We start from the raw sequence: 11,934 nt of genomic DNA on the forward strand, positions 1-11,934 counted from the left end.
AAAATATTAAAAACACAAGAACTGTTCTGAAATCAAAACTATATTAGATATTTACTTTAGATGATCTATTCTTACTTTGCTGTAAATATGGTAATCGTAAATCATACAGGATGTTCAATATGTTACGCCAAACTTTCAAAAATATAAAATAATTTTTTTTGGTTTTTTTAAACGGAACACCCTGTATATTATTTTTTTATTTGATAGAGAATTAAAAAAATAACATTTTTTGTCTTTAAAGTATTTCAAAATTTTTAATAGTTTTCCGGATTCACGCAGTATTATTAATTTCATATGGTGCTTTCAATGGTAAAATACGAGAGAAAAATCATTGGGTGGCTTTGATAAAAATTTACTGTGGAAAATGCCATATAAAATACAAACCGGGAATATCTACAAAACCGTTAAAAATTTTGAAATACTCTAAATACTAAATGCTAAAAATGTTCATTTTTTGATTCTCCATCTATTGAAAAAATAATATACACCGATGCTCTGTTTGTGTTGTGTATTCAAGTACGACACAAACCGAGCATCGGTGTATATCGGGCCAAAAAATACCCGTTAAGTTTCTGTTCGATTCGTCTGTATATGTCTTAGTGTTGGCGGTTGGAATCGCCATGAATGTTTGTAGGCATAATGTGGATTAATATATGATTTGGTGCCTGAAGAAGCGACAATAAAGTAGCGAAACGTCGCAAAAACATTGTTTCCTTTCAAGCCTTCCCAAACACCCACGTTTTTTTTCTGATTATTAAGATTTTAACACCCTGTAGGTATAAAACGAAGCAGAATCGGACATATGTTGATATGAAAAATAAATGCTTCTTTGACGTGAGGAATCTTCCCACGCGAGATGGCACATGTTTTTTGAAACACCCTGTATAACAACTAAGTTGAAGGAATTAAAAGTTGAAGAAATTTTTGATTTATTACATAAAATCAGTGAAACAGTAAATTTTTTATAAAGCAGTATTCTCTGAACTAGACCGATCGATATAACTTCTTATGCTTGTTGCTTGAATTATACATAGATGACGCTATTAGTGCCAATGCAATGATGATGCATTTATTAATCACTCCTGTGTTTATTTTTGTAAAAATGTTTCTGTTGGAGAAACACAAAATATTTAAAAAATATTATGAATAAAATATACAAGGTGTCCGGAAATTAATGCAACAAAATTTGGTCATAGATTCTAGAAAAAAAAATAGGTGACCCATATTTTTTATTTTTGGCCAGTGGGATCGCCAAAAGGGGGGCCATTTCGGATTTACAGCCTCCTGAATTTCGCCCCAAAAAAGAGTTTTTTTTATATCTCAGGACCCTGTTGGACGAAAATCACTAAATTTGGTTCACGCGTTGTTTTACCATAAAATGACATTTTTTGATGCTATTAACTTTTTTTTATTTTCATCAGTGTCGTCCCACGGCATTTAAACTAAATATTATTGAAGAAAAAAATAGTACGCCACTGTTTTTTTTAATAAAAATTATTTTAAACTTAAATTTGCCGTTTTAAAAATTTTGCCATTGAAATTTACGGTAAAATTTTAGCGATTTAGTCATGTACAACTTAACAAGTATAGCTAGAGATGTGAGAAATATAAAATAAGAGACGCCCCTCGATGCGCAGTGGACAGCCCGCAAATTTGCTTTAATCAGATTTGTCGTAGCGTAATTGCATCTCTCTTTGGCCGAATGCGTTCTCTCTCTATCGTGTGCGCGACCGGTGCTATCCCCAAGTCTCTTCCTATATTTGTCAAACTGTATATGAAAATGGTTTTTATTTTTTACGCGAAAACGGTGCGTCGTCGTACCAAAAAAAAAGTTAAGAGATCAAATTTGTTCCAAATTTAATGTAGATTTTAAAATAATTTTTAATTAAAAAAAACAGTGACGTACCATTTCTTTCTTCAATAATATTTAGTTTAAATACCGTAGGGACGCCACTGATAAAAATAAAAAAAAGTTAATAGCACCAAAAAATGTCATTTTATGGTAAAACAACGTGTACCTAATTTAGTGATTTTCGTCCAACAGGGCCCTGATATATTAAAAAATACTCTTTTTAGTGGCGAAATTCAGGGGGTTGTAAATCCGAAAAGAGGGGCCACTCGCCAAAAATAAAAAATACGGGTCACCTATTTTTTTTTTCAAGAATCTGACCAAATTTTGTTGCACTAATTTCCGGACACCCTGTATATGTAGATAGAGTTCCTTACACACAATAGATCTGTAAACACACAATAAATCTGTAAAGTCTCGGTGATCAACCTCTCTCCCATTCTAGGGTTCCTTGGTCTAGAAAAACCTCCCCCACCTCACAGAAAAAAAAGAAAATATTCATGAAATTACTAGTTGAAAAAAACTACTAAACAACATTGTCCATGTCCATATAGCTACGTAATATAGATAGAACAGTACTTTACGTCGTCAAAATTTGCAAATCTTGGGAGAATACCTACAGAATATTAAAACAGTTGATTATCAAGTTGAAACACACTTTTACGTGCCCTGCAAATCAATTGTATTAAACCGCTACTTTACATTACACAGTTTATATGACAATGATTTTTAAAAACTGTAAATTCTAAAGACATAATATATGTAAATTCGAAATAAAACATGTTCGAGGAGTAATTGATACATTTTTTAACCATTCTTATTTTTAGATATTTATAAATTATGAGTAGGATATTGTATAAAGGTTCTATTATAAAAATAAACAATATTACACACATTACCATTATAAACCATCTGTAAACCATACGGATTAAAAATAGCCAAATATTTTAGAAGAAATTATTAAGAAAGAAATTTATTTATTCATTGTTAATGTTTATAGTCTGAAATGTGCATTAAAAACACGATTTTTTTTAAAAGACGGTCTTCAGTTTATGTCCTTCTCTAAATATAGACGACCTCTCGTTTTGTAAAACTTTTAAAACCAACAAGCCGATACTTCCAGATGTTTTTGAATGCAAAACCCAACGATAAAAAGGCAGAAGTTTTAATTCTATAGGTTTTTTTTGTACTTTGGTGAACAGCTGACGCTTTAAACTTTTAACGCTTTCCGGGAAACGCACTAAACAAGGCTGACAAAAATCGGCAGGGTACATTCCTTTAAGCCCCTTTAGTAAAGTTTAGGGTTATTCTCCAAAAACGGATGTTGTGGGTACGGTACACAGAAAAAAGTTCTCAATTTAAAATAATAAAATATATTAAACATATTTATTTCCATCTGAAACGTAAAAAACATATTTTTAATATGAATATGGTCTAAATGAATGGAATAGTTTGCCACAATACGTAAACACTTTATTTTAAACTGTATATTAACGTCCCAGTAATCAGGTTAGCAATCTAAACAACTAAAACAGCAACTAAAATGTTTTTCTCCAGTTTTATTAAAATTAAAGTTATAGTCGTCAGCTGATGATGCTGTTAACATCACCAAGTTAGCAAAACTTTCAAAGAGCTGTTTGAAGTAGGTATAAGAAGTCTCTATTGTGTCACCCTTTGAATAAGAAGACTAAGGAAGGAGCATATCAAAAATCTTAGGTACACCGCGATGGGCCTCAAATATGGCCGACTTAAATTCCGGTTTATCAGTGTCGTTCTAATTTTATTTAAAAAATGTAAAACTATGATGTAGGGTAGACTTGGGGTAGACTCAATAATTCGTTGTTTTATTTTACGTTGTGAATAAATGTTGGTAGTTATTAAAATTGTTATAAAAATATATAATTCTAATAAAAATAGATAAGTTATAATAAGTATTTATTAACACAAACATCCGATACGCTACTGAAGCAGGTAATTCAAATTAACGTATCTAAATTCTTTGACATCTAATCTTTGACAAGTAATAAATAAAAGCTAAAATGCAAGAAAAATATATAATTTAGTTAATTTAAGTGAATTTCATAAATGATCGGTTTACTACACGTATGTATATTATATAGTCACTTACTAGAGCGAAAAGTTGTTCCATTATTTCACTCAATTTTGCCGAGATCTACCGCACGCTACACAACCAATATTTTAGAGTCTTTTTCGATAAATCGCGATAGTGTCACTGTTAATTTAAGTTCTGCCACAATTTCCATCTAGATTTACTACCTTTATACAACTATCAGTAGTAGAATAAATAATAAATAACATAAAATAAGCTCCGTAAAGACTGACAAACCCACAAAATTTCAAATCAAATTCAAATGTGTCAAATGAATCGTCAAACAGAACTGTCAAGGATCCCCACCCTAAAGAGCTTTTATGGTGGCTTTCCCGCCCATCATGCATGAATACATGGATAGCATTATGCTCCTTCCTTAGGCTGGTATTTATAGTTGCATCTCGAGACGCCAAGACGGTCTTGGGCTCTCGAGAGCGGAATCCACAGAATACACGAGCAAACGTCATTTTGGAGATTGCGATTTTCATTTTGGAGATTGTCATTTTGGATAGTTTATGTGATCTGTGGATAGTTTCTCAACCTAACTTTTTTAGTAAACAAAATAAATCCCTTGTAAATCCGTTTTGTCTGATTAAACAGTTTTGAATTTTGAATATGTTAGAAGAGTTTGAGGATATTTTGGACCATGTGGAAGAAAAAAATCGTCTTCGAGTTCCAAAAAGGTATATACGGGATGCAGGAAATCAAATAGAAATGTTTAGCGAGGGGTGATTTATGCCAATATAGGTTTAACAAGGCTACAATTACAGAAACTATTTTACCTCTTATAAATTGAAGACTTGCAAAAACCTACCAATCGTGGTTTACCCATTCTCCCCGTTGTTCAATTACTAATTTGTTTACAGTTTTATACGACTTGTAATTTTCAGATGGTAAATGGAGACTTGCGTGGTGTTAGCCAACCTACAATAAGCCAGATAATCAAGAATAATGCAATAATGTGGAAGTATTTCAAAATCGCAGAAATTTTTTTTAGTCTAAATGTTCAGGTCCCAAAAGGGAAATTATGGATATTATAGTTGGATATCCAGGGTCAAGTCATGATAGTGTTATATTCAATCGAAGTAATTTAAGAATGCTAATGGAAAGGCGTGATATTCGTGATTTACTTCTTGGAGACAATGCATATAGATGTAGGCCAATTCTATTGACTTCTGTTCTACAGCTAGGAATCAACAAGAAACCAGGTATAACTTTGCCCATAGAAGAAAGCGAAATGTTGAAAGGCTATTTGGGACTTGGTAAAAACGTCTTCCATTTCTCCGAGGTTTACAAAACAACTGTTGCTATTATTTGTGCAACAGCTGTTCTTCATAATATTGGTTTAAGGGAAAATTTAGATAATTTTGAAGATGCTAATTTACACATTCCAATTATAAATAAAAAGGAAGAGGGTTAGATTTTTGAAGAAATCTTATTCAACATTTTGCAAATTAATGTATTTATTGTATTAATATATGTATATCTAGTAATTATGTAATATGTTAAGTAATGTTCCAAGGTAACTAGTACCTATATAATAATTTTATTTACTTTTCTATTAGTGTTAAGTTAGTGTTTATATATTTACATGTAACATATTTTAAGTAATTTCTTATAGTCTATTATTAGTTATCATAAAAATACTGTTTTTCTATACTTAAATAACATATGATTTCTTAGTAGTTTTACGCTCACTATGACCAGACAGTTAAGTGCTTGTTTTAACTGGTCACACAGAATTTTCCCACTAATACATTAAAACTAAAAAAATTGTCTTTTTATTTTCTTCATCATGAATATTTATATAAATATCATATCACATAATATACAATATTGGATGTATACCGTATACCTATAATTTTCAAGATTTTATTCCTTGGTGTAAATTCTGTATTCTTATTGAGTTGACCACTCTATATAAAGTTGATACTCCATGTTTTATAGTTTTATTTAGAATAATATTTCACAATACACATTCTATGATTATTGCGTTTTTACTGCTTCCTTATTTCTTCTCGTCTAGATGACATTCTTCTCTATTCTTTTTTTTCTAGTCTGCTACGTAAATCAGTGACTGACAATTTTTGCCTTTACTTATAAATTTAATTTATTCTCTGACACTCGTCCAACCTGACTATGTCTTAGTCTCCAAGACTTAATTAACAAAACTAACTTAAAAATTACCTACAACAATAAAAAAAATATTCATTCTAAATTTATGATATTTAAAGATTTTAAAAATTTATGAAACTATTCAAAACTAAATAAACCAAAAGTAGTATTCATTAAACATTAAACATATTCTTCTAAATACTTCTGTTTATGTGTTTTTCTGTGTCATGGGGTAGAACTTGTGTCACTGTAAATAGTCCCTTATATTTAGTAGCACTTTTCATATAGACCATGTCTCCTATCTTTGTGATACCTTTAAATCTATATGTTTATCATAATTTTTTTATACTTCCTTTGTTCCATTTCTATATGTTCTTTGACCTCTTTTCTCAATTTTTCAGGTAATTGAATACTTTTCATTCTCTACCGTCAATAATCTCACTTATCCATCTTCAATCTTCGGAATATATCCATATAATAATTCAGGAGTTTTTTTCGCCAGTGGATTTATTCACAGATGTATTTATAGCTCTTTCTATATTCTTAATATATGTATCCCATTTGTTGTTATCATCTGCACAAGCTGAAGGCAGTATCATTGGAATAATAATGCTGTTCAACCATTTATGGTTGCATCATACAAATTCACCCAAATGTTCTGCTATTAAAATGGACACCCTCTTGATAATCTGGCTTATTGTAGGTTGGCTAATACCAAGCATGTCTCCATTTAATATCTGAAAACTACAAGTCGTATAAAACCGTAAACAAATTAGTAATTGAATAACGGGGAGAATGGGTAAACCACGATTGGTAGGTTTTTGCAAGTCTTCAATTTATAAGAGGTAAAATAGTTTCTGTAATTGTAGCCTTCTTAAACCTATATCGGCATAAATCCCCCCTCGCTAAACATTTCTATTGGATTTCCTGCATCCCGTATATATCTTTTTGGAACTCGAAGACGATTTTCTTCTTCCACATGGTCCAAAATATCCTCAAACTCTTCTAACATATTCAAAACTGTTTAATCAGACAAAACGGATTTACAAGGGATTTATTTTGTTTACTAAAAAAGGTAGGTTAAGAAACTACCCACAGATAACATAAACTATCCAAAATGACAATCTCCAAAATGAAAATCGCAATCTCCAAAATGACGTTTGCTTGTGTATTCTGTGGATTCCGCTCTCGAGAGCCCAAGACCGTCTTGGCGTCTCGAGATGCAACTATAAATACGGGCCTTAGTCTTCTTATTCAAAGGTGTCACCAAAATACCAACTGTTGGAGTATTTGTGAAAAACCTCTTGAAATATCAAGCGTTTTTTGTAACATGTAAATTGGTCCAAAATATACATTTGATGAAATTTAAAATTTATTTTTCCTTTTTTGAAAATGTTTAATATGTCAAAATATTTATATTTTAGTCATATACAGGTTGTTCAACACATACGACACGGAGTATTGTAGCAAAACGATTAGATTTTTACAAATTATAAGTTTTGCGTTCGTTGAAGCTACATCATTAGAGCTACAATTTAAGCTTTTTTTTTGTTTATTAGAGCTACAATTTAAAAATAATTTTACTCCCAAATAAGTAAAAAATATTATAGTCAATATTCCATGGATATAGTGATAGATGAGGTCTAAATTATAAGAAAATCCATTTTCTACGAAAACTTGAAGAGATAGTTAAAAAATGGTATAATACAATTTGATAGACAATTAAATTGTGCATCTGATTCTAAAATATACAGGGTGTTCCATTTAAATTAAACAAGTTATTGCCGTTTAAAACTAGTAATTATTTAATATAAATTTTTAGAAACTCTGTATAAGGTAGTATTTTGTTTATTATAGCAATACAATAACTGATCAATAAATAAACATTAGTAAATATTTAATATTAAAAACTTTGATACCCTTGGAGAAATGAAGCTTTAAATTTTTTACTGCAATTTCACAAAATTGCAAATATTTCAAAAAAGGTAAAGTTTAAGTGTGATAAACCTTAATTAAATTTACCGTTATTTCAATCGTAGAATCTAAAAATAGAATAATATACTGGGTTTTTCTTATTTGGGACATTCTGTATCTTGTAAAAATAATTTTAAATTTTGGCTCTAATAGTGCTTCAACAAACCCAAAACTTACAATTTGTAAAAATCTAATCGTTTAGCTACAATACTCCGTGTCGTATGTGGTGAACAACCCTGTATCATACAGGGTGTTCCTTAATGACATGTTAATATTTAAGGGGGTAATTCTTGGACCTATTCTAAGAGCATAACTTTATATGAATGTATGTCCTAAACATCTTAATTTCGGAGAAGGTAAAATTGTCTAAAATTTTTTTTTCATACAACTCTGATTTTATTACAGATATCTTTATGTAACTCGATACACGTCTTCTATGTATCAGTTAATAAATATATGACCAAAATACCTTTTTTGGTGTACAAAGAATTTTATTTATTTAAACCAGTACCATCCATAGGGGTTTTACATTGAATATTTTTGGAGAAAAAAGTGGTACACCACTGATTTCTCTTAAGATAAAAATTATTTTCAAAAAATCTCCATTTATTTCTAAACATTTTTTATCTCTTGGCTCTATTCGTCCAACGGATAGTTTTTACTTAAAAAAATTAAAGCCAGTTTACTTCAGGGTCAAATCACTGAAAATCTGCTGTGAGGAAAGTCTGCTGTCTGTTGAAAGTCTCAAGGAAAATCTGCTGTGAGGTGACTGTAGTGAGGAAATCATTTCTACATCGGCTGGAATGAAATTAAGACATACCTAAAACAATTTTTTTGTATGTCAAAATGAGCATTTTGATGTACGGAGGACCTGTAACAAATATAACATCAGAGATATTTAAAAAAAATTACAAAATTTTACCGCCCTGTATCTGAAAAGTTAAGATGTTTAGGACATATATTCATATAAAGTTTTATTCTTAGAATAAGTCCACCTCCTTAAATATTAGCATGTCAATAAGGAACACCCTGTATTTATAGCAAGGCCATGAATTGCTCGGTAACAGAGAATTTTGTTTCCCTCCTTACGTAACTACAGAAAGGATCGATGTACTGTGACTTCAACCACAGTTGTGGTTCATTCGCATCAAACACTCGTTTATTGAAAAATTAATAACGACTGCCTTAATCCGAGCTAGTTTTTAAAAGCAACAACCTTGTGCAATTGTGCAGTCGATGCATGGCTCTAGAACTATATATTTCTTGGTTTGAATAGGAGATACTGACCTTTGAACCAGCACTTGTTCTCTGCGAAACTCGGCCTCAGGAATCCGTCGCCCTCGTAGTGTGTCAAATCGGCCACCGCGCCCACAAACGCGATTATAAAAGGCACGCCCCACGCGTACGCCTGGTACAGATAGAATCGAATCCTCTCCTGACTCTTCTCAGTACTTTGTGGTCTCAAATCCCTGAAACAGATCAAGAAAATATTTTACTATCTACCACTAATGTAAGATAACATCTATAACTATAACAAGCATTAATGAATCTTAATGATCCAGTAAACATTGACAAACACTTCAGTCTAATTTTTTAGAACTAAATTCATTCTTTTTTGTAAAAACTTTTATTTAACTGAATATATGACCACTAGATAAATATTTGACTAACAAATGGACTATCATCAGATATTTTGCTTCTATTACGAGAATCCGCTGTTATTAGTTAAAAATTACAAACTTTAATTTTTCGTCTAGATGGCTAAAATGTACTAATCTAAAATTAAAAAGAAACAAGTATTCCAATAACGATTTTGAAAGTTCGGCCTATATGCTAGTATAACCTAGCATAAAAAGTTTTGCTAAAAGATGTTTAACGGTAACTATTTAAAAGAAAAAAAAAAGCAACAAATACCTGAACCGAAAAACAACGCGCAAAACTAAGACTAGGCTGTCTCGGGGCCATCACACCAGTTCTTGATATGAATGCAACATAAGCAACACTCCTAAGGGGGGATAAAAGCTAATATGTGTAAGCCTATATATGTATTATTATATACATATTTAGGCCGTGTAATGCTACATTTATTCCGCCATAATTTTTTACATTCCCTTTACATGTCTAGTTGGAGATCACGAGCATCATTGAATAATAGATCAAGTACAATAATTTATCTTATAAAGGCAAAATAATAAAAATAGTATTTTAACAATTATGGAGGTATGTAAGCTAAAATATCATGACATCATCATCAGTTCAGCATCATGGACCGTATATAAGCAATACATTTGTTTGAATTCTGTGATTTTTTGAAGAGCCTACAGGAAAAGTAATGGCAAATAGCCTATCAACTATCAAAAGGCTAAAGGTGCGGTATTTGTATTACCCTGCATCCCTCGATATAAAGTAATCAGTAATAGATTTAAAAAGATTGGACAAAGTTTAAAATTATAAGATAAGTACAAATTTATAACAACTTTTGCAGTTTTGACAACCCTAAGGGAGTGTTTTAAGCAAATCATAACCAATAATAAAAAGGCCACTGCCTTTACAAAATTCCATGTATTTGAGGCAATCTGTAACTGTGAGACCAAAAGATTCTTATCATTATTGATGAAAATCTGTCTATTCCGAGGTCTGCTCCAAGACTCTTATGAGTCTTGGAACATGATAAAAATGTAGCAACAGAGAGCTTGATATCGTGAATCGCTAGCAATAAACAGATACCGTTGTAGAACGCCAAAATAATGCACACATGGAACGCATTGAATGTCATTTGAGGATGACAAAGATATATATTAGCTTTATTGTCTTTCATATTGTGTCTTAGTCAAAGTCAGTCCAGTATACCTCTTGCCTATAATTGATTTAAAATATGTCATATCTTTTGAAATCCAGTTGAAAAATATATCTTCATCCAGTGGCGTAACTATCGATGTGCCGTGTGCCCCCTGTAGCCCCCTGTATTTCCATATCTATTACTTGCTATCGCGAATCAAGCAGAATACTTCTGTTTCTGATGAAGATATATATGAAATGGGTCAGGTTCTATACCTTAAATCCTCCTCCTAGGTGCCTTCTCTGTTGAGGTTGGCGATTAATATGGTGTATGACTCTCTGTCCAGAGCTTGGTGAATAAGAGTGTTTCCGTCGGTGTGGGTCCAATCTCTTATATTACGTAGCCATGATTTCTTTTTCCTCCCTATGCTACGTTTTCCATCGATATTTCCTTCTATTATGAGCTATATTTCTTCATATTCTGAGTGCCGCATTATATGTCCAAGGTAGGAAGTCTTTTCTTTTTTTTTTACCTTAAATACCCCCATGATATTGCCTATACGATTTCTTCTCAATTACTCTCCTTCAGGAAATGTTTCCGAAATAATTTATATGATCAATTAATGAATCAATTGCATTTTTGAACTCACTGAATTTTTTTTAATTAAAAACCTTTCATCGTGTTCTAGTTTCAGCGAGATTTTAGCAGCGTGTCATATTTTTCTCACCATACCTGTTTCTGTGGGCTCGGCTGAAAGATCCTTTTCCAAATTCCAAATTAAAGCTTGTCAAAAATTATTTAAGAAATACTATGGCTGCTATGGGCGAAAAACGGTTATCGGCTTTGGCAATTATTTCAATAGAAAATGAAGTTGCCCGTACAATAGACATTGATAATATTGTGTCAACTTTCGCCCATGCTAAAGCAAGGAAAAAATAATATTAACATGTTCATGTTCCTATTTACATTGTTTATTTTAATTTAGTTAGTTTTGTTGTTGTTTTTTGTTTTGTTTTTATTTATTTTTTTATTTATTTGATATTTTATATGTTTTGGGTTACATATTCTGTGTTGCAGTAATAAATAATACTATAATAAAGATTAATT

The 11,934-nt window shown here is 31.2% G+C and overlaps 1 long non-coding RNA gene across 1 annotated transcript; it reads right to left on the reverse strand.

The window, feature by feature from the left end:
• Positions 1 to 5,269: 5,269 nt before the first annotated feature.
• LOC115880729 lies at positions 5,270 to 7,153 on the reverse strand. Its single transcript, XR_004049932.1, has 2 exons — positions 5,815 to 7,153; positions 5,270 to 5,723 (listed from the first exon to the last, which is right to left on the reverse strand). It is a non-coding gene; the product is annotated as an uncharacterized LOC115880729 (long non-coding RNA).
• Positions 7,154 to 11,934: the final 4,781 nt, after the last annotated feature.

Source organism: Sitophilus oryzae, unplaced genomic scaffold (genome assembly GCF_002938485.1).
Source record: "Sitophilus oryzae breed Bouriz unplaced genomic scaffold, Soryzae_2.0 scaffold_1652_pilon_pilon, whole genome shotgun sequence".
NCBI lineage: Eukaryota > Metazoa > Arthropoda > Insecta > Coleoptera > Curculionidae > Sitophilus > Sitophilus oryzae.